Here is a 27519-nt window from a genome sequence, read left to right on the forward strand (position 1 = left end):
GCCCGGGGGAGACCACTCACCTCTCCTCTTCCTTCTGGGGAACTTTCATGGAAGTCCTCTATGCTGAGCAGTCCAACACACCCTAAAGGGACTGAGATGAAATGCGGTCCCCATACTGGAGTCCACCTCTAAATCAGGGTGAAAGCCACAGGAAAAGATTGCAGTGTCACAATGTGGCCAGTGCCATCATAGAGCCCACACGGGGCACGGAGGCTGGGGCCCAACCCAGGCTAAAGGGGTTGGGGAAAAGAACCAATGGGAAGAAGACAAAATAAACACCCATTGTCTAGGCCAGCAGTGCTCAAAGTGTGGTTCCCTCCTCGGCATCATCTGAGAACTTGTTAAAAATGCACACCGGGGGTCCCCATCATCCCAGACCTACTGGCACGTAGGTGTGTATGTGTTAATAGGCCTTGCAGGTGATCTGGGGACTCTCTGAGTTTGAGAGCCATTGGTTTGAGGGGCACAAGGGGGTTTGGAAGATAGCAAAAGCTTGAACTGTTGGCTCTCTAGGTCCTATTCAGAGCTTGGCTGGGAAAAGTACCAGTTCCGGGAAGTGATATAAAACATACATCCTCCATTCTCTCCACTAGACAACCTAAATGCCCCATTTACGGGTGCGGGTGGGGCTGTATTAGACTTCTGGAAAGCTCTGTGTCTGGACATCTAGCCTCCTCACTGGCGCTTACGTATCTGGCCTCTGCCCTGGGCTCTGATCGAGGATGGTGAGAAGAAACACACATAGGAAGGCCATGTCTGGACTGCTCTAGAAGGGTTGGTTTTGATCCAATTACGTCAATCTCCTTCCATAAAACTCACATTGAGAAGATAGTGGCAAGTAACAATTTGGCAAAGACTTTCTAAAAATGACAACACCTGGTGTTGGTAAGTGTGTTCGGAAAAGACGCACATATTTCTGGTAAGCATGGAAATTGATACTGCCTTTCTGGAGGGCTAACTGCCAGAAACTTTGAAAGATGTACATCCCCCTGACCCAGCCACTCAAATGTAGAAATTAATCCTAAGGAGACAATCATATCTGTGCTTGAGCGTTTCACTTCAAGAATATTCACATTAGTATTGTTTGTTATGAAAACTGGAAACAACCTAAGTGTTTAAAATAAGCAGTTGATTGTGAGGTGGCCATTCATTCATTCATTCATTCACTCACTCACTCATCGGATATTTACTGAGTACTCATTATATACCAGGCAGTGTATTAATCCTAGTGATAGAATAGTAGGTAAGTAAAGGAACAAAATCTTTGTTCTTCTAAGAGGGAAGTTAACAAATGAACTTTGTTAAATTCTTCTTCTTTGTTAATTTCTTCTAGGAGGGAAGTTAACAATTAACAAGCAAGTACAACATACACAGTGTATCCGCCTATGGGTACCATGAGGAAACAGGGCCGTGAAGGCAATGCTGGGGTGGGTATTCCAATTTGGAACAGGTGGAGGAGAGGGAACTAGCTGGGTGGATGTCTGGGGACCCACAGCAGGCAGAGGGAACTGTCTTTCAAACAGATGAAAACAGCAAAAGAGACCAAGGTCATGGCGCTTTCTGGGTGTGTTTGAGGAAGGGCAGGGATGCCACAGGGCTAAGGCAGAGACTGAGCAGACACTATGGGGATATGGGCATGGGGGCCATGCAAGCCACTCAGAACTGTGGCTTTGACTCTGGGTGAGAAGGGAGGATATGGAGCGTAAAAGAGACTCTGACTTGTGCATCAGACAACACTGTGGCTTCTGGCTTGAGAACAGATCTCAGGAAATCAGCAGAGAAGCTGGGACACTGTTAGAAGGCTATGGAGATAATCCACACAGGAGACAGCATCACTCAAATGAGCGTTAGTGACAATGGTGACACGTGGTCAGCTTCTGAATGTGTTTTGAAGGTCCATCCGGGCTTTTCTTTGGAGGGATGTCTGTTGCCTGGAGATGACGTGTGGCGGGCTGAACAGATGATTTCATCTCCAGGAGCCAAGAACAAGAACAAGTGAGGAAGAGGAGTTATCACTGGATGCACACAAGCCTGTCTGCTGTCTCTGTTGGGCATTTCTGAAACCTGAGATGCGAAGCTTCATGCCATGAGGCTACCAAACTTTTAAACCTAACATCTGAGAGCCCTGGCTTTCTGCCTAGATTTTTAAAGACAGCTAAAGAAACTCAATTTACAATCAGGATGTGATATAATTCTTCAGTTATCAGATAGGCAAAGATAGAACAAGAATGATAAGAGCCGGGGCTGGTGTGGGTGTGTGGAAACAGCGCCCCTCCTTCCCTGCTAGCGGAAGCTGACATTAGTGCCTCCTTTGGGGGATACATGGGTACCATAGCATCAAAGGTCTCTCAAAAGTTCATGCTAAAGGAACTGGAATGGCTAAGATGATTTTGAAAAAGGAAAATAAAGTGAGAGGAGTCACCCTACCTGATTTGGATGCTGATCATATAATTAGAGTAATCAAGGCTCGGAGCATTGGCTGAACGATGTACCCATACAGTAGACTGAACAGCCAATCCAGAAGTGATTGCACAACAACAGATTTGACAAAGGAGAAGGAAAGCCAGTCTTTTCAACAAGCGGTGCTGGAACAACTTGATTAGCCACAGGCAAAACCAGCGAGGCTCAACCCAAACCATATACAGTCCTTCATACAGGATTTAACTCAAAATGGGTCAGAGATTGAAACATAAAATGCAAAACTACAAAATTTAGACATAACAGAAGAATATATTCCAGACCCAGAGCTCAGTGAAAAGTTCCAGACATGACATCAAAAGTGTCACCCAGAAAAGAAAAAAAAAATCAGTAAAGTGGACCTCATCACAACAAAAACCTTTTGATCTGCAAAAGACCCTAGGAAGGGGATGAAAAGACTAGCTACAGACTGGGAGGAAATATTTGCAAACTACATTATCTGACAAACACCTAGTAGAAAGAACATACAAAGAACTCTCAAAACCCAATGGAGAAAATAATAACGGGCAAAAGACATGAACAAATATGCAATATCATTTGCCACTAGCCAAATGCAAAGGAAAACCACACACACAAAAATCATGACACAGGGGGCACCTGGGTGGCTCAGTGGGTCAAAGCCTCTGCCTTCGGCTCAGGTCATGATCTTAGGGTCCTGGGATCAAGCCCCGCATCAGGCTCTCTACTCAGGAGGGAGCCTGCTTCCCTTCCTCTCTCTCTGCCTGCCTCTCTGCCTACTTGTGATCTCTCTCTGTCAAATAAATAATAAAAATCTTAAAAAAAAAAAATCATGACACAGGCATTGAAACAGCTAAAGTTAAAAGTAGTGACAAAACCAAATGCTGGCAAGGATGTAGAGAAACTGGTCTTTCATACATTGCTGGTGGGAATGTGAAATGGGTCATCCACTCTGAAAGAGAGTTTGGCATTCTCTTAAAAAATGGAATGTACACTTAGCATACGATCCAACAATAGATACAAACTTTTACCCACACAACCTGTACACAAGTATTCACAGCAGCCTAACTGATAAAAAGCCAACCCTGCACTTCAAAAGGTGAATAGTTAAACTGTGGTTACATAAAATACTATTAAGCAATTTTTTAAAAAAGGAATAGACTATTGATATATGCAAACATCCAGATAAATCTCAAGGACAATATGCTGAGTTTAAAAAAAAAAAAAGACTCACAAAGGTCAGATAATGTATGATTCAGTTTACATAACATTCTCAAAATGACTGAATTGTAGATATGGAGAATAGATTAGTGGTTTCCAGCAGCTGGAAATGATTAGAGGGAGAGGGGTGGCTATGACTAGGAAGAGTTAGAACGGGGGAGAACTTTGGGGTGGAGGAATAGTTCTGTATCTTGATTTGGGCAGCAATTCCATGAGTGATGAATGTGTGATAAAATGACGCAGAGCCACAGACACACATTACAATAATGTCAATTCCTGGTTTCACTGTTGTACTATAGTCACACAAGATGTAACCATGGGGGAAAACCGGATGCAAGGTATGTGGGACCTCTGGGACCCATCTTTGCAACTTCCTGTGAATCCGTATTTACATTTCAAAAAAAAAAAAAGTGTTCTTGAAAAAAAGAAACAGGAACTATCCCCAAAACAGTAAAAGGAAGCATATGCCTTTTGACCTCAAACTCCACTTCCATGGATTTATCCTAAGCTAATAGCAAAAAGACATCAAAGACCAGTGGATAAAGCTAATCATGTCAACCTTGTTTATAATAGTGAAAAATTACACTAAATCACTTTATGCCAGAGTTGGCCGAACAGATTACTATAAACATACCCAGTGGAAAAGTACACAGCTTTTAAAATGATGATGTAGATCTACATTCATTGATATAGAGAGACATTCACAATATACTATTAAGGGGAAAAAGAATGCTTGAAAAAAGTACACAGTTTTGAGGGTTTGTTTTTTTTTTCAAAGTTTATGCAAATACATCAGTTGCAATCCCATAAAGGCAGGGGCTTTTGTCTGCACTATTAACTCCAGGATTCCTAGCTCCCAGGAAAGCGCATAACACAGAGTAGGCATTCAATAAATACTTGTCAAATAAACACATAAGACACACATATTTGCACAGGAAAAAGTCCAGAAAGTTCTACAACATGTTGTTTGTAACAGTTACCTCAGAGGAGAGGGATTTGGGTTAATTAGTTATATTCCCTCCAGCTGATTAGTATTTTCTACTCTTTAGTGATGATAAGTGTGATATTATTCATGAAATATATATATATATATATATATATTTTTTTTAAGATTTTATTTATTTGACAGACAGAGATCACAAGTAGGCAGAGAGGTAGGCGGGGATGGGGGGGGGAAGCAGGGTCCCTGCCGAGCAGGGAGCCTGACACAGGGCTCTATCTCAGGACGCCGAGATCATGACCTGAGCCAAAGGCAGAGGCTTTAACCCACTATGACACCCAGGCACCCCATAGAATATATTTTTTAAAGCCAACGATCACAAAGTATAAAATGTTCTGTGGTGTCCTCCAGTCTGAACTGGACAAATCTGGGGTGGATAGGGTTGGGCCACACTTGACCAAGGCTACCTACCCCAGAATGGACAGGTTTTGTGAGGTCCCCCTGCCCATCCACAAGGACTCGGTTTCTAGGACTTTGGTTTGAAAAACAACATGTTGGAAATGAGAAGTCTTGTAAGAGATTTGGACAACAGTGAGAAACCCCCAAGAGCCAGAGAGTTGACAGGCTGACATTTAGAGCAGGAGCAGTGCTGGGTGTGGGGTCCATGGGAACAGGTGGTAAAGTGTCAGCCATGGGGCAGACCTTCTCTAGGCACAAGCTGAGGGCAGGTGCAGGATGGAAATTTGCAAATGTGTCTATGCACCAGAGTCTCATGCATGGCCTTCAACACTGCAGTGGGCCAGGCCGTGGTTCCCAAAGACTCATCTGAAGAGAGGCCACATCACAACTTCCAGGAAACTTTGCAACCTCAGCTGAACCCGAGTCTCTGGCAACAAGGCCCAGGAATGTGTCATTTTACAAAACTTTCTGAGGAGCTGTGGAGCTGTGACGTACGGAAGAGTGGGGAGACTCCCGGCTAGAGGCAGAAATCCAAAACAGTATCATTCTGGACGGAAAGACTAGTTGCTGCTTTGCTGCTTTTGCCGAAGTGACATAGACTTGATGATTATTGCTTTGTAGGAAGCCTCTTCTCCGAAGAGTTCATGGCATTTTAGGGACATTCCTGGACTCCTAGACACCTCCCCTTTAAAAGAACCAGGGGTACGGTCCCCCAGTGCTTCCCATTAGAGTACTGTGACCCTCTGCTTTCCCCAAAAGAAGTCACTTCCCCAAGGACCCTCACTCCCTCTGTGTCTGCTGTGGTACAATACACATGACATAAAAGTTTAAACCATTTTAAGGGGAAAACGTGGTGCTATTAAGTACACACACAGAATCATGCAACCATCCTTATGATGTGGTTCCAGAACTTCTTCATTACCCCAAATGGAAATGCTGTAATTGTTAACAGGAACTCTCTACCTTCCCTCTTCCCCCTGCCCCTGGCAACCACCCAGTCTGCCTTATGTCTCTAAGGATTTGCCCATCCTGGGTATTCTGTGTAACAGGAATCATACAACATGGGATCTCGTGTCTGGCTTCTTCCTATTAGCATGTCTTCAAGGTTCATCTGTGTGGTAGCTTGTGAAGAATCTCACCCCTTTTATGGCTGACGACTCTTCCATTGGATGAATACACCATATTTTGTTTATCTGCTCATCTGTTGATGGATATTTGGGGTTTTCCCACCTTTCGGCTACTGTAAATAGCTCTGCTATGAACATCAATGCACAAGTTTTGTCTTGAACACCTGTTTTCCAATCTTTGGGGTACATACCCAGGAAACAATTTGCCAGGTCACATGGTAGGTTTAACTTACTCAGGAACCTCCAAACTGTTTGCTACCCTCTCTTACTCTTACAAGGCACCCAGCATCCCAGCCTGTGCACTGGCATCTCGGGAGATGATCTGGGGGTCAAGAGACTAGGTTATAGGTGTGACCATGACCCCTACAAGCTGTGAAGCCACATGCTGGCTATTCACAGCTTTGTGCCTTGGTTTCCCTGTAAGGATCTCATGGGATGTCCTGACTCTTGAGCTGGACGTCAACTGAGATTAAGGTTGAGAACAGCAGAGCACTGGGGGCAAGGGTTCTGCCCTGCCCCATCACTCAGGGATCATAATCCCTGGGCAGTTGCAAAGCCCCTTGTAGCCTCAATCTTATCATCTATGCAATGGGGTGAATAAGGGGGCCTGACCCCTGGGAGCACCATATTGCATTAGCCAATTCATATAAAACAGTAGCTGCAAAGCCATCCCAACCTAGCTACTGCTCTGAAATGTCGTCACCTATTAGCAGTCCTGGTGGCAAGGGACACATGTTTACTTTCTCAGTTTCCACCCTATTCATGCCAGCCTCACTTTCTCTGCTTCTCTCTCTAGGCTTCTCTGATGGGACCCTTCTCTCTCATGTGGGCAGGCTGATACATGACTGACCTCTGGGTTAGTCCTCCCTCTGTGTTCCATGTCCCCTTGTACAAACTTTATTACCTTCGACTTGAGGGTAGACTCTAGCTTGTTCTTTCTTGTGTGCATCTTCTTCAGGGCCTATTTATACAGTAGGTACTCAATAAATGCTCATTGGCTGAGTCAATGAGAGAAGGAATTTCTTTTCCACTAGGGCATTAGGCCTGGAGCTGGCCGTGGCATAGGGACCTGGGCCTTTGGGGTTCTCTCCCCTCACTGGAGCAAGAAAGTGCTGGAATCCTCCCACAATGCTTCTCCCCAGCCCAGCCATCTAGCAAGAAGTACAGTCAGAGGTCATGCCAGGATCCAGGAGAGAGCAGAGCAGAGCTGTGACAAGGCCCAGCCAGCGGGTCCCTCCAACCTTCCTCCACTCTCTTGTGTCCCAAAAGGAAATGAAGAGCAAAAACAGGCCCTCCTGCCCTGGCCTTCAACCCTGACCCATCTGGTCCCCACTCATCTCAAGGGCAGGCCATGCTCTTCATTGAAAATCAAAGATTCTCCAGGAGAAAGTGTGTGTGGCCAGACATGGAGGCACTGAATTGGCTACTCTGGTGGGGCAGGTGACAGGGACACTTGGGAGAAGACATTGCTGGTGAAGGCATCCTAACAGAGAGAGGTCCTGCCTGGTGTGTGTATATGCACGTGTGTGTGTGTGTGTGTCTGTGTGTGTATTTAGGGGAAGCTCCCTCTCCTTCCCAGATCCCAGCCAGCTCAGTCTTGCAGAGCAGCCTAGTCTGGGCAACAGGGGCTACACGCCCACCAGTGGTGACAGTATGCCGGAGAACGTGAACTTGAACACGCTAACTAGAGGTCAAGTTCAAGGGCAGCTCACACATCAGCAGTGCCACAGTCACCACGGGCACCTTCCCTTGGGCTTTAGTTTCCTGTTTGTCAGTCTCCTGGGAGTCAGGGGCCTTCTCTTTCACACTGCTTTCTCATCTCTGCTCTGAGTTGCCACTGTCTGCTGAGACGCACGCTCAGAGGACACACCGCTGACAGCCTGACCCGTCCCGATGCCTGTGTTCCCAAGGACATGACCTGAACACTGGGGCAACCGTCCTGCCCAGCTGCTGCCCCTTCTGCTTGGGGGTCCTGGGAATCTTTCCTCTAACCGCCACACTCAGTCCACTTTGCTGGGCCCCTCCCTGGGAGCACTCCTCCTCTCCCACACCTGCTTGGCCCTGCCACCTGCTTGCATTTCCATCTGGATGCCCCACCCCCCACGAGCAGCCCCAGCTCTGTGGCCCCTCCAGCCTGAGCATCCTTCACTCATTAGACCCGTGGTCTCCAAGTGTGGCGTACAAAACCATTCTGGTGGGCACGGGAAGAAAACGCCAGGCCGGCCATTCCCATTGTTTTCATCACATCCTTCTGTAATTCCTAGTTTTTACGTGTTTCCGTAGGGATAAAATGTATTAGCGCAGTAGTTCATTTTATAAATAAATAACAAACGTAAATGCTGGTATGTGGTCTCAAAAAAAACACTTTTCTGGAGGAGTATGAAATCAATCAAGTTTGGAGACCATTCTAGGGGAGATAAGACACATTCAGTGATAACTACAGATCCATTTGGTGACAAATGCCAGGATAAGGGTGAAGGTTCAGTGAGGCAAGTCCAGAAAGCATGTGATTGTCCCCAACAGAAGGTAGGAGGAGAATCAGAGCCATCTTCCCAGAAGGGGTGGCTTAGGGGCTGAGTGCTGAAGGACAGGATGTGGCTTGTGGCCATGGGAGGGAAGGGCTTGCCCCCCGCCCCCTCCTCCAGCGGAAGATCCTACAGGAGCAAAGGCGCCGGGGCTGGGAATGGGAAGCCCATGGCAGGCACCGGGCCTGGGGTCCTCAGTGTCAGGCTTACTGCCTGCAGGAAAAGCAGGAAGGGAGGGGATAGGAAGGGCACGTTGGGGGCAGATGAATATGCAGAATTCCAGAAGGAGCTCTGAAGAGGCAAGGGGTGTACAGGGAATACACAGGAGAAAGGGAGAACAAGGGCCAGACAGCTCTGAGTGGGAAGGAGATGCAGCCCAACGGGGTTTGGGAATCTGAACGTGGGAGGGATGTATGGGACTGGTTGGGGGGACAACATGGCCAGCTGGAAGATGGAAGGTGATGATCACACCCAGCCCAGAGACCCCGAATTTTGAACCAAAGGAGGGAAAAAGGAAAGGAGGAGGCAGGTGTGGGGAAGACCAGAGAACGATATTATAACTTCTGGAAAGGCAGAGGTAAGCTGAGGACAGGAGGGGCAAGGCAGGATCACCCTTCAATGCCCAGCCACCTGAGGGACGGCAGCAAGTGGGGTCCGGGAAAGGGAATACTGTTGTCTAGAACAACAATCTGAAGGTTAGAGGGTCTAGGTTGCTGGGTTGGTGGTTTGTATTTAAAAAAAGAGAATTTTCCAAGGGCTAAAGCTTTTTTTTTTTTTTTTTAAAGATTTATTTATTTATTAGAGAGAAAGAGAGAGAGAGATCACAAGTAGGCAGAGAGGCAGGCAGGAGGGCAGAGCAGGCTCCCTGCTGAGCAGAGAGCCTCATGCGGGGCTCAATCAGATCATGACCTTACCTGAAGGCAGAGGCTTTAACCCACTGAGCCACCCAGGCGCCCCAAGGGTTAAAGCTTTTGGTCAGAACCTTTTTGATGAGAATAGGTCTCCATCTTCATCCTACAAATATTTTTGCATCCCTTCCATGGGAAAAACATCACATCAGATCCTGGAGACCTAGGGAGGGAGCAGAAATTCTGCCTCTGTCCTCAGGGGTCCCACATCTAATAGAGAGATGGCCCCACGGACAAGATTCTGACAATGCCAGAGGATGGCTCCGACAGGAGTCCAAAAAAGGCTTCACAGAGGTGACATTTTACACTTGTCCCTGGCTCAGTCAACAGAACTGTGTCCCGAGGGCAAAGCCAACCTTTCTTCATGACTCAAGGTCATGGTAAAAATCAGCTCTTAGGCCATCATCACAGCGTGGGTGGCATGGAACAGTGACCAAATTGGCACGGGTGCTGGGTGCCTGTGGCCTCACATTTTCAGGAAAACCAGGGCACTAACTGTGTTGCCCTCTGCCAAGCAAGCCAACCTCAGATCGTGGCAACTGCTCCCACTCTTGTCTCTCAGGCTACTTGCATGTCCATCCATGAATTTCTGGATTTGGGACACTCCCAAAGTGATTTGTGGGGAGAAGGGATCCAGCCTTCTGAGCACTGGAAAAGCCTAACTGAGCAGTCTGACTTATTTGAATTGATTTTCCCCCTCCCTGATCCCATCAGCCTTGTTCCTTTTTCTGTCTTTCTCATCCCCCCAACTATTTATAAACCCTCTTCCCTCAGTCTACAACCCTGTTCCTTTCTCGCTCTTTGAGTTCTTCTTTGTAAGGTCTCCCCAGAGAGGGAGGTCCCCACCATCCAGCCCCAGACGCATCTCCCGTTGCTTAACCATGACATATTCAGAAACTTAGCCCAGTGAAAATGGCACAAGCTTTCCAGTCAGCCAGCTGTCAGTCTCAGCAGTTGGCTCCTACATTCACTAGCTCGGTATCTTTGGGAAGATCTCTGAGCCTTATACCCTTAAGACCACTATGGTTTGCCACCATATTCTTTGTTTACAAGTTAACCTTTATGTTTCATTCATTTTATAATCTATGTCACAAATAATATGTTGGTAAAATTAAGGCAAGAAGCAAACTGAAATTAGACTTTTAGCTCTAGACCTAACTAAGCAAGGCTCTTGCTGGACACCCTGTGTACAATCATGATCCCACACCTTCCCAGTCCCCTTTTCCACCTTCCCCATGGCACTTACCATGTATGACAAGCTATACATTGATTTCATTGTCTCCCATGTACCATCAGTCTATACCCCTAGAATGTAAGCTCCATGAGGGCAGGGATTTTTCTGTTTTGTTCCTTGCTATAGTCTCAGAACCTTGGACAGTTCTTTATGCATAAGAAACATTCAGAAAGCATTTACTGGTGACTGACTAAATGAAAGACCATCATGGGGCTTTTAAATGCCTGGTACAAAGCCTGGCATCCAGTGGGTACTCAGTAATGCCAATCCCCTTCCACCTTCCCATCTCTTTGCTATTCTCCCCCTGTTTGGCCGTAAGGACTTCAGGCACTGGCACCTCCTCTGGGGAAGTGCCCTTGCCTAGACAATGCCTGCTCCTTCTATCTTCCCAAGTGTCCCTCTAAGCCTGCCCAGACCCATGCTGGCTGAGATACTCCTCCTGGACTGGTGACAGTTTGCACCTTCCTTCATCTCTCATTGGGCTTAGTCTGGTGTATTTTAGGAACCCAAAAATAACCAGGAGTATGGACTCGGAGTTGGCAGCACTTTTGGTCACCTGGCCTCAACTTTTCCATCCTTGGTGGCATCTCCTTCCATTAGATTACATTAGTCAGGAGATGAACAGGAAGCTTCAGGATGAGTTTGCTCAGGATTCATGATTACCTTATTTTTCTTAGCTCTGTTTATCCCTTCATCTCATGAAGGTATTTGGAGAAGAAAATAGCAAGCATCATTCACTGTCACTTTACAGATGGAGAAACTGAGGTGAAAAGACTAAAAAACTTGCCTCCCAGGCCTGGCTCCGAGCCATGCTGCTCTCTGTTCCCTCAGGCGAACTTGTAAACTCTGATGTAAACTTCCCATGGAAACCAGTCGGGCACTTCTACCAATCTGCAAATTTGCAGAATTAGAAAACACTGGCGCTGGAACTGATCTTAACAGGCAAGGCAGCCAGTTCCTTGGATGTACAGACCCATGCTAATCAGCCTCCTTCTTGCAAAGCAAAAGCTGCCTTCTTGGGGATGAGAGGAACTCCTTTTGTGAGCCAGGAGGAAACCCACTGGTCCAGAAGAATGAATTGCCTTTGTCTCACCTACACTGAGAGCTGCTGCTTCTGAGAGTTGCAGAGGGGAAGCTGAGGGGTTTTGACCTAGGCTATTCCAAATGTAATTTCAATAGTTGACTAGAAGTCTGAAACCTGCCCTGTTGGCTTTTCTGAGGCCAACTAGAAAGGTTCCAGTGAAATCTGATCTCTGAGCTCAGGGCTTTTCCTCAGGGCCCCGGGCCAGCGTTGTGCTCAGGCATCCAGCTGGTCTCCCCACAGAGTCCCCATTGCACCATTACAGGAAAGAACAGCCTTGTGACGGTAGGAAGTCCCTTTGACCTCATGTCCTTTCTGCTGCAGAAGCACTTGGCCAAGGTGTCGCAATGCAAGTCCTTTCTAACCAGTCTCTCTCACCATCACAGCCCCAGGAGGCTGAAAATAACCTACTAAATTGTTCTTTTTTGCAGTAAGAACGATTTCTTCCACTCTTTAACTTTCAGAGACCTCAGGCCCTGAAACAACAGAGTATCCAAAGTGGGCCACAGCGATCAGCCCTTGCACGAAAGCATGTCCACTTTCTAAAGCATTTCATGTGCCTCAGCCCATCTGGCCAACTCTCTGAAGGGGCGGTGACTTGAGGCTACTATCAAATTGAACAAGGGGCCACATCACAGACAATTAAAAAACAACTTCATTTTTTGCCTGCTCCTGGCCCATTAAGCCTGTGCTGAAGAGTTGGTTCTCCTTTGCCCTTTGGAAGAAGTCTAGTGCATGTCCCATGACTTTCCTGGTCACTCTTGGGTAATTAAAAGTTTCTAAGAATCTTGGAGAAATGGCTGATTCTAACACTGGGGCACAGAGAATTACAAGTTGAGCTTGGAGCATCTTATAGTGTCAGAAAGTAAGAAAGTGTTTTAAAAAGAAGGGAGGGAAGGACAGAGCAACGGAGGGAGGAAGAACAAAATGGAGGCGCATCAGGACGACACAGGAGCCAACCAGAAAAAGCTTCCCATGACCAAAAGTGGACCAATTTGGGGGAACAAAACAAATAACAGGGGCGCCTGGGTGGCTCAGTGGGTTAAAGCCTCTGCCTTCAGCTCAAGTCACGGTCCCAGGGTCCTGGGATCGAGCCCCCCATCGGGCTCTCTGCTCGGCAGGGAGCCTGCTTCCTCTTCTCTCTCTCTCTGCCTGCCTCTCTGCCTACTTGTGATTTCTGTCTGTCCAATAAATAAATAAAATCTTAAAAAAAATAACAGTAGTATTATATTATAATATAATAAAATAAAGAATAAAGAATAAAATAAATTTTTAGAGAGAATAAAATAAATAAAGAATAAAATAAATATCCACAAGTCTATAATAACTTACTGAATAAAGAAATAAATGGAGAGAGGAGATAACTCTTTCTTAGAGAAGAATTCCAAATAGTACCTAGGCAGCTGAAAATACAAAATTACTATTAGACACCACAGTAACAATGGTTATAAGCAATATCCATGGATGCATGCTGAATTTGGGGGGTAAAACTTAAAGGAGAAACAGGATATTTGCATAGCCTCAAAGTATCTCTCCCCAAATTCTTTGTAATTACTGTGATGAGTTGTGTGGTGTTTTTTTTTAAGATTTTATTTATTATTTATTTGAGAGAGAGAGTGAGCAAGAGAGAGAAAGAGCACAGGAGCAGGGGAGAGGGAGAGGGAGAAGCAGGCTCTCCACTGAACAGGTAGCCCGACATGGGACTCAATCCCAAGGCCCTGGGATCCTGACCTTAGCTGAAGGCAGATGCTCAACTGACTGAGCCACCCAGGTGCCCCTACTGTGGTGACTTTAACAGGGGTCCACAAATTCCTTGTTATTTCTCTCTCCCGGAGGTGAGGTTTAGTGTACCCTACCTCATGTATGGGCTAGATGTGACTGGCTTCTAACTCACAAGAGTATGGAAAGGGGAACAGCAAAACTGCACCGTGGGGACAGCTGGTAGACACCACCTGACCGAGGGATCAAAGCAGTAAGTTATGTCAAGGCGGTGCACGCCTGAGATGACACCATCAGAAGGGGACAGCACCTCTATGGTATTTTCCACTAAAATTCAGATTCTCAGTCTAGTCACGAGAAGGCTTTGGACAACCCCAAAATGAGAAACGTTCTACAACAGACCAGACTGGCATGCTTCAAAAGCATCAGGGTCATGAAAGACAAGAAAAGCCTGAGAAACTGTCACGGAAGGAAGGCACCTAAGAAGGCATGACAAATAAATGCCATGGGGGACCCTGGGTGGGACCCTGGCATGGGAAAAGGACACTGGTGGGAAAACTGGAGACGTCAGAACACATGATCTGTAGTTTAGCTCATGGTTTCAGGCCGATGTTCACTTCTCCGGTTTGACAAACATGCCACAGCCACGCGAGATGCTAACGTCAGGGAAGGCTGGGCCCAGGGTGTTCCAGAACTCTCTAGAGCACGCACAGTCGACGAGGTGTTACCTTACCACCAAGGGGCAAATGTTGGTAGTCGGGTGGGAAAAAAAAAAATCTTAGTTATGACCATGGTTCACAGCCACAGGACAGAAGTACATATAAAGTATATCTGTGGTATTAAAATTTCACGGGGGATCCGTTATAGAAATGAGCATTGAAAAAGGCTCCCAAGGTGGGGGTGGGCAATAAGGAGAAAAGAGGTTGAGACCTGCGGTTCTAGAGGGAGAGCAGCCCTGCACGGCTCTTCTGTGAAGGTAAGAGTATGTGAATAAATAAATAAAATGCTCTGGCCGCTTCTCATAAAACAGTTCCACTTAAGTCATGAATAAGGCCAACCTGGAATAATAATAATAGGGGGGGCAGGGCGTGAAACTTTAACAAATTAGAGCTTCTCTCCTTGGCAACTCGGGCTGGCCCAGGCCCTGGGAGAGCAGGGTGGCTGTCATCTTGTCTCCCCGCTGGCCGTGTGTCCACCTGTCCTTTGGGGCTGCCCCCGGCTCCTTTATGGTTCTGGCGGGGGTGACTGGACAAGGGAAGGGGCAGGAAAGGTGGTGTCTGTCTGATGCTCTTGGGATTGGTCTTTCGCTGGGCTTGGCAGCTCTTTAAGTTGACTCTTCCTGTCTTGGGCCGGTGTGGTTTCTTCAGAGACTCCCGCCGGTCACAAGGGGACCCTTCCTGATGCCCCCCTGAATGAGTGATGCCACCTCAGGCAGGTCAAGTGTGACCTCACGGTCCTCAGGGCCCGTGCCTCCAGACTGTGCTCTTGGGGGAAGCTATTGAAACTGACTCGGGCGTGTGCTTTCTCTCTCTGCCAGTATCTATCCAGGCCTCAGCATGAGCAAGAAAACATTTAGTCCCAGTGGCTAAAGGGCATCCTCTCACTTCTAATTACAAGGGCAATCCTGCCAACGGGAGGGGTGGGGGGATGGAACTGCTCCCCACCTCCTGCTGGGTGGCGGTCCTTGTGTCTGGACCAGTGACTAAGGTGGCTCATGGGGGGTGGGGGGGTCTCTGCTATTTGCAGTTAAATGCATCCTGGCTCTCCGAGCCAATCCCCTGAAGAGCAGGAGAGATTGAAAAGAAGGAAGCAAATAAAGAACAGAAAATGAAGGAAATAAAGAAGAGCTAAGAAGATGACGGCCGTCGGAAGTGACAGAGAAGGAGAGCAGAGGCAACAGTGGGCTGGTCTCAGCAAAGCAGTGCAGAGATGAGTGGCAACAAGGGGTCCAGGGAAATTGTCATTGTGTCCGCACCACATAGCGGCACCGCTCGGACCACCTCATACGCATCATGTACTTGTCCCGGAGAGCAACCCATCTTACGAAGTTTCTAGAAAACGTGTTCATGGAATTAGAGTGTGATAGAATAGAGGAGCCGAATTCGGGTCAAGATACAATCAGGTTCAGGGCGCCTGGGTGGCTCAGTGGGTTAAGCCGCTGCCTTCAGCTCAGGTCATGATCTCAGGGTCCTGGGATCGAGTCCCGCATCGGGCTCTCTGCTCGGCAGGGAGCCTGCTTCCCCCTCTCTCTCTCTCTTTGCCTGCCTCTCCATCTACTTGTGATTTCTCTCTGTCAAATAAATAAATAAAATCTTAAAAAAAAAAAAAAGATACAATCAGGTTCAGACACAGATTCAGGAAATAGCTGCTGGCAAGCCAGACGCGGTGCAGGGGGCTTTGCTCTCAACACCCCGTTTTCTCCCGATGCCAGCTCTGTAAGGCAGAGGTGGCTTCCTGTATCCCATGGGGAGAAGAATGGGGCACAGAAAGATGAAGTGACTGGCCAAGTGACCAGGAGCACTGAGCCTAGAACTCATGTCTTGGGATTTCTAGCTAAATAATCTTCCTGCTTGGCAACTCTGCCTTTTTCATCTGAAAGAATAATAAAAACAAACAAACAAACAAAAAACAAAAACAAAAAGCCAACAACACACAGGGCCAAGGCATAGCTGAGAACACTGAAATGCTGCATGGGTCAGTAAACCGCTAACTCCCAACCCCGTACCGGTTGGTACCCAGCCACGGCTCAAAGCACCCTCAAATGCCACTCGGCCTCATCCCGTCCAGACACCTTCAGCAAGCCAGCATCTAAAGAGGGACCCGGGCCTCCAGGATGCGGCTCTGGTGCCACAGCCTCCATCAGCCTTGGTTAATTGTTCAACCCTTGCCACGCAGTCTCTAGCCAACATATATGTCTTTGGTGCCTCCTCTTTCCTAAATACTCATGTGCACATTACCTCCGACACACACAGATGAGAACACTGAGGCCCCCAGAAGACTGCATGGCTAGTTAAGATCTGGGCCAAGCCTGAGCCTAAGTCCTCAGACTTAGAGTCATGTTCTTTCTGCTTTATATGCCTTTCATCCCTCAAATAGAAAATGTTATACTATGTAGCACAAAGAGCTTTGAAACAGATCAAATTGGAGAATACTGCAGAGCAGGGATGAGTCTTTATGAAAGACGACTGCTAGTTAGAAACAAATTCAGTGCTATTCACAAAGATTCAGTAGGCCTGAGGTTTAACCAAAACACCAAGAATGTATTAAACATGTGGTGGATTGAATTAATATTGCTTGCTATTTACTCCCTCTTTGCGGTTGGGTTCGACATCCCTACTCCCTGGCATGTCACCTGCCTGAGTGTCCTAGGATCACAGGTTTCTGCCCCGCTGGTTTTAGGCTTGGTCCTGTGACATGCTTTCTTAATGAGATGCTTGGGGATCATGTTTGCCAGGTCTGAGCAGAAGCTCCTTAGTTGATTGTCAAGTTCACCTTGGCCTTTCTTGAGCGTAGCCCCCCAAACTAAAACAGCGTGTCTTAGTTTGCACTGCTCCTTCAGCTTGGGTTGCAGAATAGAAAACACATGAAAGCCTTCAAGGCCCAGGGATGCCACTGTCCTCATGTAAAGTGAGCATGAAATAAATGTTTATTCTCATAAATCATTAATACATTGGGTTGTTTGTCCCTGCAGCGTAAGTGGACTGAAAGACTGGGAGCAAAGGATGCTTTGAAATTTTTAAGAATAAAAATGAATTGAGCATTAGATTTTAAAAGTCTGCTCCTTCTAAATAAGTATCTTTTTTGAGACAGAACCCAGGTAGCTAATGAACATGTGCTTAGTAGGCATTTGGATTTTCCAAAAATAATTTTACACAACCTTTTCAAAAGGGCTTGTAATCAACAAACAATGGATGGTATGTATTATGGAACTCCCAGGGTTTCTAGATAGATTATTCAGAAACAGAAAAAAAATCACATCTTGCCCAATACAAGGAACTGACTCAGAAGATGATTAAATAATACATTTAGAGCATGGACGCTTAGGAGCATCATATTCAACTCAGACCATGTGTGGATTTTCACTTAAGTTTCACAACTACTATTTTTGGTAATAAAATATCTAAATTAAAATCTGTTTGGGGGTTGAAGCATGAAATATTTGAAACAAACTCATTCATTCACTCATTCTGTTTCCCTCTTTCTATCCATCCACCCTTCCAACCATCTACCTAGCCAACCACTCATCTATCCATCCATCCTTCTACTCATCCAACCAACCATCCATCCAACCAACCATCCATCCATCCATCCAACTAAACATCCATCCATCTATCTATCCATCCATCCACCCATCCAACCAAACATCCATCCATCCATCCACCTACCCACACATCCATCCATCCTTCATGCTCTTGATAAAAGACAAACACCAAAGGCCTCCCTTTGAGTAGTCATTATGGGAGAGGAAATTTCTGTGGAGCATATAAAGTTGAATCAAAATAGATTCCTTTAAGAGAAGCTTCAGACCTTACACTGTTCTTTCTGGTAGTAGTTGTCTTCTTAATCGAAAATGAAAGCCTCAACTTACCCAAACAAGTATGGTATTCTTTCAGATCACCTCAAGGCTCTAGGAGGGTGGCAGGAGTGGTTTTAAATACTTGAGCTTCCAACATGGAGATTTCATGATTTTTATGGATTCACGGTGTGGCAAAATAAGCCACATTGCTCCTGACATCAAACCACCAGAAGGATCAGCAGGTTGCTCTGTGGATCATCTGATGCCCCATGGTTCTGCTTGCTCAGCTATGGAGAGTTCCTGGAACTGTCCCAGAAGTTAAATGTGGACACAGTCATATGCCCCTGCACCCAATTTCTATGTCTTCACTGTCAGTGATGAATAGATCACAGAAGATCTAGCACAAGGGGAAATCTACAAATGTTTGGGCTTCCTGCCACTGAAATAATAATAATGATCAAAGAATGAGCTCCTTGGCATTTAAACAAAGCCCTCAGTCAGATTGTGGACCCAAGGAAAGAGGCTGCCTTATCGGGCTCTGCCCATGTAGTCCACAAAAGAAAATCTAATGGACTCCAGAGTTTTACAAAGGCAAGAAACCTGTTCTTGTCATTGAGGCCAGGGGCCCAGAACTTAAACACCTGCTACATACCCATGGAGAAAACTGAGAGAGGCTTTTCTTGAAGGAGGTGGTGAGCTCAGCAACAAAGACATCTCCTGAGCATGACTTTTGTACCAGAGGCCACTGGGCCATGTCTGTGCCTGGGCCAGTGTTTAGATCAGTAGCATGCAGGTGTGGGAGTGTGAGCGTGCTCTGGGGGACAGAGTCAGGCAGACCTGGCACCTGAGAGAGCCTCCTTCCACTGCTGGCCGTGGGGAACCCGGGACTGTTTGTGGATCAGTCCACCGGTCTGCTGATGAAAGAGAGCCCTGTACTTAAGCCGGTGAAGACGAGCTCATAGATGAGTCTGTGATGCCCTTCGAGGAGGCTGGCTTTCAGGTATGCCCTTCCCATTACCCACACCTCATTGTTTGCTGACAGTCTTCAGGGTTGGGGCATGAGGTCGTGGCTACCATCTGCGTCCAGGAAAGAAGGTAGGGGATACCTGCTGTTTCCCACCCCCCTCCTTTCTGGCACTGTCTTCACCATATGTGGCAAATACACTAGGTGGCAGACAGAGAACGAAGTTCTTCCTCTGAGCTCCGTGGCAGTTTTGTGAGGGGACAGAGATGGCAGGAGGAAGGTGACACGCTCAAGGCCGCACAGCCATTGAGCAGCAGCATGGGGTCCAGCCCGGGGCTCGGGCTCCCAGTTTGGGTTCGGTTAACCCAGGGCAGTCCTGGAGTGAGCAGGAGGGCTGCAGGGACGGAGAGGCCCCAGCGCGGGCTGGCAGCCCATGCTGGTGGCCTGCCAACGTCAGTGCCAAGCCCCATCCAGGGCTCTCCCAGCGGCTCTCCTTGGCCAGCAAGCAGGAAGCTCTGAATCCTGGTCTGTGGCCCAAAGGGAAAGGAAAGGGGCTTCTCTGTGTTTCTCACTGACCCCATGACCATCCAGGAACAAAGCAGGGCCTCATGCTACCTCCTGCCACCAGCCTCCACCCAGCTGTTCTGGCCGCGTGGCCCCATCTCCCTGGCCTGTCTGTGGGAACACTGGGCATCTGTCAGCTTTCAGAATCGCGGCTGTGTGCCGAGGGCTCCAGGCCCAGTGGGGAGGGCCCACAGAGCCACAGGCCCTCCTGCAGATCTCCAAACCCATCAGCCAGGGAAGCCAAATCCACGGTCCCCAATATTTAACCATGATGTGGCCTAACACCCCACTGGGGGAGGTCGCCGCCTTCCTCAATCTGATGGACCGAGTTCAAGTGACAGATTACAGTTCAAATGCAGATGCTTACTAGGTGTGCGGAGGAAACAGCTCCAGGCTAAAGGGCAAGGTAGGTCATTTGCTAGACCTCACCATGGCTCAATTTCGTCATGTGCCCAAGAGGACCAGGAGCAAGACATTGGAAGAGCTAATATCTGCTGTGGGCTGCTCTGGGTCAGGCACACAAGGCTAGTGTCATCCTCACAACAGACCCCCGTGGGGCTGGTCCCTGCCCTCTGTGAAGACCCTGGGGGACGATGGGCATGGGATCACCGGGAAGGATATAATGTGGCCCCATGACAGCAGTGGGCACACACCTTCAACAAGCCCATCATCCCATGAGTGGCTCGGGAGCTGCCACATGTGCCGTCACTGGGCACAGCTGACAAAATCCCCGTCTGCCTGGAGCTTACATTCTAGCACATTCGGCAAAGGTGCAAAGACAGCAGATGATGCTGTTAGTCCTGCACTGAAACAAAGTCAACTTTTCCTCTAGTCAGTAACTAGGGCAAGTGGAGGAGACACGCCAAGGGAGGTGCTTGTCATTCCCTGGAGTTCAAGTGTGGCCTGGGTCTGCTCTGGCCTGTCCCTCCCCTCACCCCAGGCCCCTGGAGCGGCCCTTCTTGGCCCTGCAGGGCAGGGGGACTCGTTTCTCTGTCCCAGTGGTGTAGGTACTCAGTGTGTACAGGGGACCAACAGGCCCCAGACACAGAGTTCCAGACATCTGCCACCCCACCCCATCAGCCCACCCTGAGCTGGCCCAGCACAGTCCTGTGGCTACGGGGGTTCCTGATGAGTGTTGGTGAAATGACAAGGAACCTCTGAAAATGCACTGGGACCATGCGGTTCCCAGCTAGAGGCTTGGCCTTGCCCCAGGCAGGCATCCAATCACATTGCTGGGTGTGATGGCTGGGCCTGTTCTGACACTGGATTTCTGTTCTAGGAAATGGGCTCTTGCGTCATTCATTCGTTCATTCACTTGTACAAGCAAGGTTGATCGGGCAGGACTATGAGGCAGGCACTGTCCTGGCACTGTTTCACCCTGGACAGTAAAACAGGCCAAGTCCCTGATCTTATAGAGCTTATGTTCTAGCGGAGGAGACATATTACTACACATGTCAGCTGGTGGTAAGTGGTCAGAAGAGAAGTAAAACAGGGCAAGGGGAACATGGGACAAATAGGGTGGTAAAGGAAGAGCTCTCAGAGAAGGAGACACCTGAGCAGACATGGGAAGGGTGAGAGAGAGCAAGCCAGGTGTACATCTGGGGGAAAAGCATCACAGGGAGAGGGAACAGCCCAGGCATACAGCCATGCAGCAGGAGGATGCTGGAAAGTGTATGAGGGATAGTGAGGAGAGCATCCCTATCAGACATTTGTGCTGCCTGGGCGTCTGCCCCCTGCTTTGGACGCTCCAGCCCCAGATGATGGCCACCTGCATGAAGGGCTCAGGGTGCCCAGGGACATCTGTGTGTTGTGCACATCCCCGTGCTCTCCTAGCATCAATAGAAGGGGGTGGCTGCATAGCGGGGTCTGATGGCCTGGATTTCAATCTCAGCCTGCCATTCTCTACTTGGGGACCCTGGGCAGACTGCCCTTTGTGACTTAGTTTCGTCAACTGGAAAATGGACATTCAGGGGCTGTAGTAAGAGCAGAGGCATGACATGATGCATAGGACGTGCCTTGGGAGCAGCGCTCAGCAAATATTAGTGGGGAAATATGAAGGCGACAGAAGTCCTTTCTCTTCTCCTTCTCACCGGGCAAAGGCGGTCAGTGGGGTGGGGGCGTGCCCCATGGGGAGGAAGAAAAGGGGCACAGGCTTCGGGGTCAGACAGATGTGGAATTGAGCCTCAGCGGCATACTCTAGCACAAATGACTTAACCTTTCTAAACCTCATTCTCCTCACTTGAATACGGGGATGGTGGAAAGAGTGGGGTGGGGGTGGGGGTGGGGGAAAGAGTTGGTGAAGTGACCTAATGGAGCCCAGAATGGGCGTGGGATCAGTGCTGCCCTGATGGGTGGGAGCAACCCTTCCATGGAGCCAGGGAGGGGGGTTGAGGTGGGGAACCAGGACCGTAAGGAGCACACGGGAGAAAAAAGACCTGGAGTGTTGGACGAGGTGCCGGTGGGCGGCAGGCAGCCGGCCTTGTGGGGAGAGGCCCACCACACCACAGAGAGAGCTGGGGCCGTCCCAGGACCAGAAGAGGCTCTGAGGTGGATGGGGCCTGGCTAGGTTACTGGCTGCTAAGTGGGGGTATGTGCCAAAGAGGGCACCAGGTGCTGGCACCAAGAGGGAAGGGCCGGCCACTGAAAATGCCAGGAAGGAGAGTCGGGGGTACCTACAGCGGAATCCCGACAAAGCCGGACCTGAGCCAGGTGAAAACCAGAGCAGAGAGGCCAAGCAGGCACAGGAAGGGACTGGAGGTTCCGCCTGATCCCAGGGAGCTTGACCTGATTGTGTCTGGGGCCTGGGAGTGTGAGCAGCCCAGATCGGCAACCAGGTCAGTTCCAGAAACATGCCTGGAGGGCTCTCTCGTGAGCGGGAAGGAACTCTGCAGTGAGCCCAGCAAGGAAGGCAGCAAAGGGCAGATTCATGAGGCAGGAGCAGCCACACTCTCCCCAGAGACGCCCAAGATAAGCGTCTGAGAAAGGAAAGTCTGCCGGCTGGCGTGGCTCCACCAACACCTGAATGAAGAGCAAGAACAAAAACTGAGAATTTTAATTAAAAGTTCCTGCTTCCCCATTGTTTGTAATTTTGCTATTGTCTCTGGTTCACCCAGTGGTGACTGAGAATAAAAATCTCCTAAAATGCAGGGTTATGTAGTGGGTAGAGAAATTTCCTTTGGCTTTACAGCCAACCTAAGGGGGGACAGGAGCTGGCTGTGTGCCTTTGAGATCATCACGCACCTCTCTGAGCTTCTCTTCCCTTTTCTGTTAAAATCAGAGCTTGGGGCAGACCATGTAAGGGCCCTGATAACTGATGAGTCTACACCATTGGGCAGGGAAAAATTATTGTCAGGGAAGTTACTGCGTGATGCTGTCCAAGTTAGAAACCTCAGGGTCACTTCTAAGTCCTTCCTCCTGATCACCACACAAAAGCTTAAACGCCCATTTTAAAAAGACTTATTTGTTTATTTTAGAGAGAGTACACGTGCGCGCGCGCGCGCACACACACACACACACACGAGTGGTGGGGTGGGGAGGGCAGAGGGAGAGGGACCCTTGAGCTGACTCCCCACAGAATACAGAACCCAGGGCTCAATCCCAGGACCCCCAAATCACAACCTGAGCCAAAATCAAGAGTGAAATCAAGAGTCGGCCACTTAACTGACTGGCCCAGGCACTCCTTTTTTTTTTTTTTTTTTTTTTAAATAAGTGCCATTTCTTCATGATCTCCTTACCCAGCTCAATAAATGGTCATTAACGTGAAAGAAACCAACCAAATCCAAATGGTTCCTCATTCTGTCTACTCTACCGTCCTAAAGAGCTCTGGAAGCTGCTGCCTCTTTTCCACACAATTGCCTCCGTTCAACTCTGTGTCCACTAGGACCACGGTGATAATTTCCACTGTCTTGCCTCCAGCTTGCTGGTGTCCTTCTCACCCTGAGACCATCCCCCAAACAGCCCCGGGATGAGTTCTTCCACCTTGCAAGGGCTCTTGAAAACCCTTCCGTGGTTTCTCAGGGTCAGTGAGACAGAGAAAGGTGTGTGGCCCTAATGATGGGCCCCTCCTCGTCTCCACTGTCCTCCAACACGCCTCCCTGCCTGAAGCCAAGCCCCACCCCTGGCAGGTCTGGAGGGAACCGAGGCTTCTTGCCTCTGAGTACTGCACATTCTGTTCCTTTTGCTGCAACGTGCTTCTGTCACTTGTCACCCCTTGGGTCTGTTGTCGCTTCCTGCTGTTTCCTGTCTTCCTGCTCTAGCATCTCAGGGCAGAGAGAAGCACCAGCTCTGGTCCACTGGAACCTGTATGGCAGACTCTTCCTGAGCCACAGTTTTCACACCTAGACCTTCCATTCTATGCTGAATCTTTGGGGCTATAGCTGGCTCTGAACCAGTGTTTGCCCTCAGGCATCCTGCCCTGTTTTCCTGGGAACCAGGTAAAGAATCAGGCCATGGACAGAATCACAGGGATAAAGGTGAAGCCCTCTGGCCGAGGAGGCTGCTGTCAGGCGTGGGTGTTGGGGTCAGGAAGAGCGATGAGCAGCCGGGGGAGGGGGAGGGTGGCACTGGGCGGGGTGGGGGGGCAGGGGAACAGGCTGGCAGAAAGGACTCACATTCCATGCCCATTCCCAGAGTGAGCCACACTTCGGAAGTATCACATTAAAGAGATGAATCACACACTGACTCAACGAGAGGAGGTTGCAGGGTTGTAAATCATTGGAATGGTTTTTATTTGTCAGAATGCTACAATAAATAATATCTCCATGTGCCTCTTAACAATAGGAGAGTGGGAAGGAGGGAAACTGGGTGATACAGGCTGGAGGGGCTCGAAGAGCCATTTGTGATGGGACAGTGACACTCTCCTGTCACTGGGGTACTCTCTTCCTCAATGGGAAAAAAAAAAAAAATCATCCCCCACCCAACCTCCTGAAAGCGCTGAGTCATGAGAATAACAGCATGAGGCTAGTGAGAGATGCAGAAGGGCTTCAAGGTCACCCACCGGGTCACCCCCCTTTTTGATAGGAGTAGTAGGCTGCCTTGGGGGAGATGACATACACGGTTTTCAGAATAAAGGGGCCAGAAAATCACCCAGAGCCCACAGAGGGCAGAGTCCCTCAGAAAGGGAAAAGATAAGGCCACCCAGAATTGATGAAAGTCACTATCCTCACAATGCTAAGTCCCGGCAAGGGACCATGGCCAGAATCATGAAAGGAAGTCCTTCCGGGAAGAGGTGTGGGGCTGGGCAAGTTGCCCAGGATCTGGGGAAGGATATAGAACCTGATCCTTTGGGCTTCCAAGGCTTCAAAGGAAAGCTGCCTGGCTCTGCAGGGACCATGTGTAAGAAGGAGGGGGATTCTGGGTCCGTAGAGGGGCAGAGACACGTGACCAAATCCTGCGGAGCTACTGCAGGCAAACTGCCGCCTCTAGAGGCCGCTGTGCTTGCGGAGAGCGTCTTTCCCTGGGGAAGCCCCAGCCCCGCCTCCCCTGCCCTCCCACCCCTGAGGAGGCTATGCCGGCAGGGGAGCTCCTGGGCTGTGCCCCCAGAAATGGAAGGCACCAGCCACCTGTGGCCATTGAAATGTGGCTAGTCCACCTTGAGCCACTTGAGACGTGCTGTAAGGGTAAAATTCACCCTGGATTTTGAAGACATAACATGAAAAAAAAAAGGTCACATTCGCTATTAATTTTTTTATATTGATTACATGTTGAAAATATAACATTTTGGATATGTTGTATTAAAGAAGACGTATCATTACTATTCATCTCAACTGTCTCTTCTTACCTTTTTTTAAATGTGACTCCGGGAAAATGTAGAAGATACATGTGATCACATTTGTGGTTTGCATCATATTTCTACAGGAGGCAAAGCTCGGGAGAAGACCCTGGACTCGGAACAGGGAAAGCCTTTGCTCCTGACTTATGAGTCCTTACGTCTCTGGGGGCTGGAGGGAAGCTTCCACTTTGCACTCCAGGATGTTCCCGAGATACAGCAGCAACAAACCCCAAACTGAGCAGGGATAGGGCGGGGGAGGGGCAGCTGGTTACACAAGCAATGGGACGGAGACCCGAGTGTTTCCACGACTTGCTCAAGCAAATGAACAAGATCTTGGCTTGGGATCAAGCCTCATAAATTCAAGACTAATCTTCCCAGCATCACATCCTAGTTTACAGAGAAAGCACTCTTTTGAAACCATTAGCTGTTTTATTGAGGGAGCCACAAAACAGGGTCCTGGTTAGAGTGAAAGTTTTTTTTTTACAATTTCTTTTTCTAGCAGGCAATTTAATAATCTTTATCAAAACCCTGTAGCCCAAACAAAACTGGGTGTTAATGCCTGTCCCAGTGCTGTGATACAGCCAAAAGAAACACAAATTGAGTTTCCCCTGAGTTTTGAAAAACGCTATGAATTCTTGACTGAGGTCTCCCAAGAAGGTAGCAAAGGGAGTTACCTGACACACGTCACCCTGGCCATGACTCTTTCTCCTACAAGTGTCACTCCGAGCAGCTGTTCCCATCTCTCCTCTCCCCTCCCTGCCCTCCTTCTTCACACCCCTCTCCACCTGCGCTACGATTTCCTCCGCCCATCTCCCTCTGGCAGCTTTCCCTTCCTGCCAGCCTTCCAGAACCTTCTGATTAGACCGGTTCAGCTTCTTTCTCTGCCTTCAGTTCTCCTGTCTACCTGCCCATTTGATCAGCCCAAGAGGCCCTAAAACTGACTGGAATGGGGGGGGGGGACCAAGGGTCCACACCCAGAATTTCACGTCCTTTGACCACGTAAGTCCACTGGTAGAAAAGAGAGCTTGCCTGGGAGGCAGGTGACCTGGGCTGAAGGGCAGGCTGGGGCAGAGGATGTGGGCTCAGGCAAGCTCCTGTCCCTGCTAAGCCCCAGGTGTCCCTCTGGGAAATTAGGTTACTAACACCTACCTCATTCGAGCGGGGGAGAGGCTGTGAGAAAAGCAGGCAGCAGGGAGAAGCAGCAGAGCGTGCAGGCTCTGGGGCACCCTGCCTGGGTGTGAATCCTGGCTCCTCATCTAGAAACCAGGGTGAATAATGGCACTTGTCTCTTTTCTACAAGCTTCTGAGAGGGTTCAAGGAGTCAGTACAAGTCAATATGCGGAAGATGCCCCGCACAACCGAGGCACTCAGGAAATGGGAATCTCCTCTCTCCCAGCTACCTTTCTGGAGAACCTTTCTCACTCCCTCATCTGCTCAGGGCCTGCCCTAGCCTCGGGGCTGCTCATTTCATCCTCATCTGTCCCTGCATCACACTTCCAGTTGCCTGCTGCCCCTCTAGACCAGGACTCTGCACCTGAGAGCTCACAGGTCAAATCTCACATGCCACCTGCCTTTATAAGTAAAGTTTTATTGGGCCACGGATCCACTCCATTTCTGCACCATTCGTGGCTGCTTCAGCATTTCAGGGCTGAGTAGCTGGGACGGAGATCCGTCTGAGCCCCACAGCCTTAAAATATCTACTATCTGACCTCTTACAGGAAAAGATCTCTGACTTCTGCCCTAGACCAACATGGTCTCATGAAGCAGCATTTGAGTGTTATTTGTAATGTTCTAGTCGCCCCGTTACCAAAAAAAAAAAAAAAAAAAAAAAAGGAAAACACAGTGAAGTTAATTTTCGTAAAGTATCTCATTTTACTCAATATATCCAAAATACCATTTCACTGAGTCGCAAGTGTTAAAAAATAGACACAGTGCTGGCCACTGCCACATGTGCTCTGATGCTACAGGGGTTTCTTCGGGGCGCAGAGGTGAAAGTGAACTGCAGTATTTCCTAAACAATAAAGTGGGAAGTTTATGGGGAAAGGGGACAAGGTT

At 48.6% G+C, this 27519-nt stretch overlaps 1 protein-coding gene across 4 annotated transcripts in view; it reads right to left on the bottom strand.

The window, feature by feature from the left end:
• HIVEP3 (HIVEP zinc finger 3) overlaps nucleotides 1–27519 on the bottom strand; it is a 453641-nt gene that overhangs the window by 208323 nt on the left and 217799 nt on the right. The window contains exon 1 of one of the 4 annotated variants that reach the window (XM_013045184.2): nucleotides 21–994. The exons of the other annotated variants lie outside the window; for them this stretch is intronic. The gene's annotated coding sequence lies outside the window, so the exon portion shown is untranslated. Of the gene's footprint in view, nucleotides 1–20; nucleotides 995–27519 lie in introns of those variants that run through there. 4 annotated transcript variants of the gene reach the window in all.

This window comes from Mustela putorius, unplaced genomic scaffold (genome assembly GCF_011764305.1).
Source record: "Mustela putorius furo isolate JIRA1106 unplaced genomic scaffold, ASM1176430v1.1 tig00003853_pilon_pilon_pilon, whole genome shotgun sequence".
Lineage (NCBI taxonomy): Eukaryota > Metazoa > Chordata > Mammalia > Carnivora > Mustelidae > Mustela > Mustela putorius.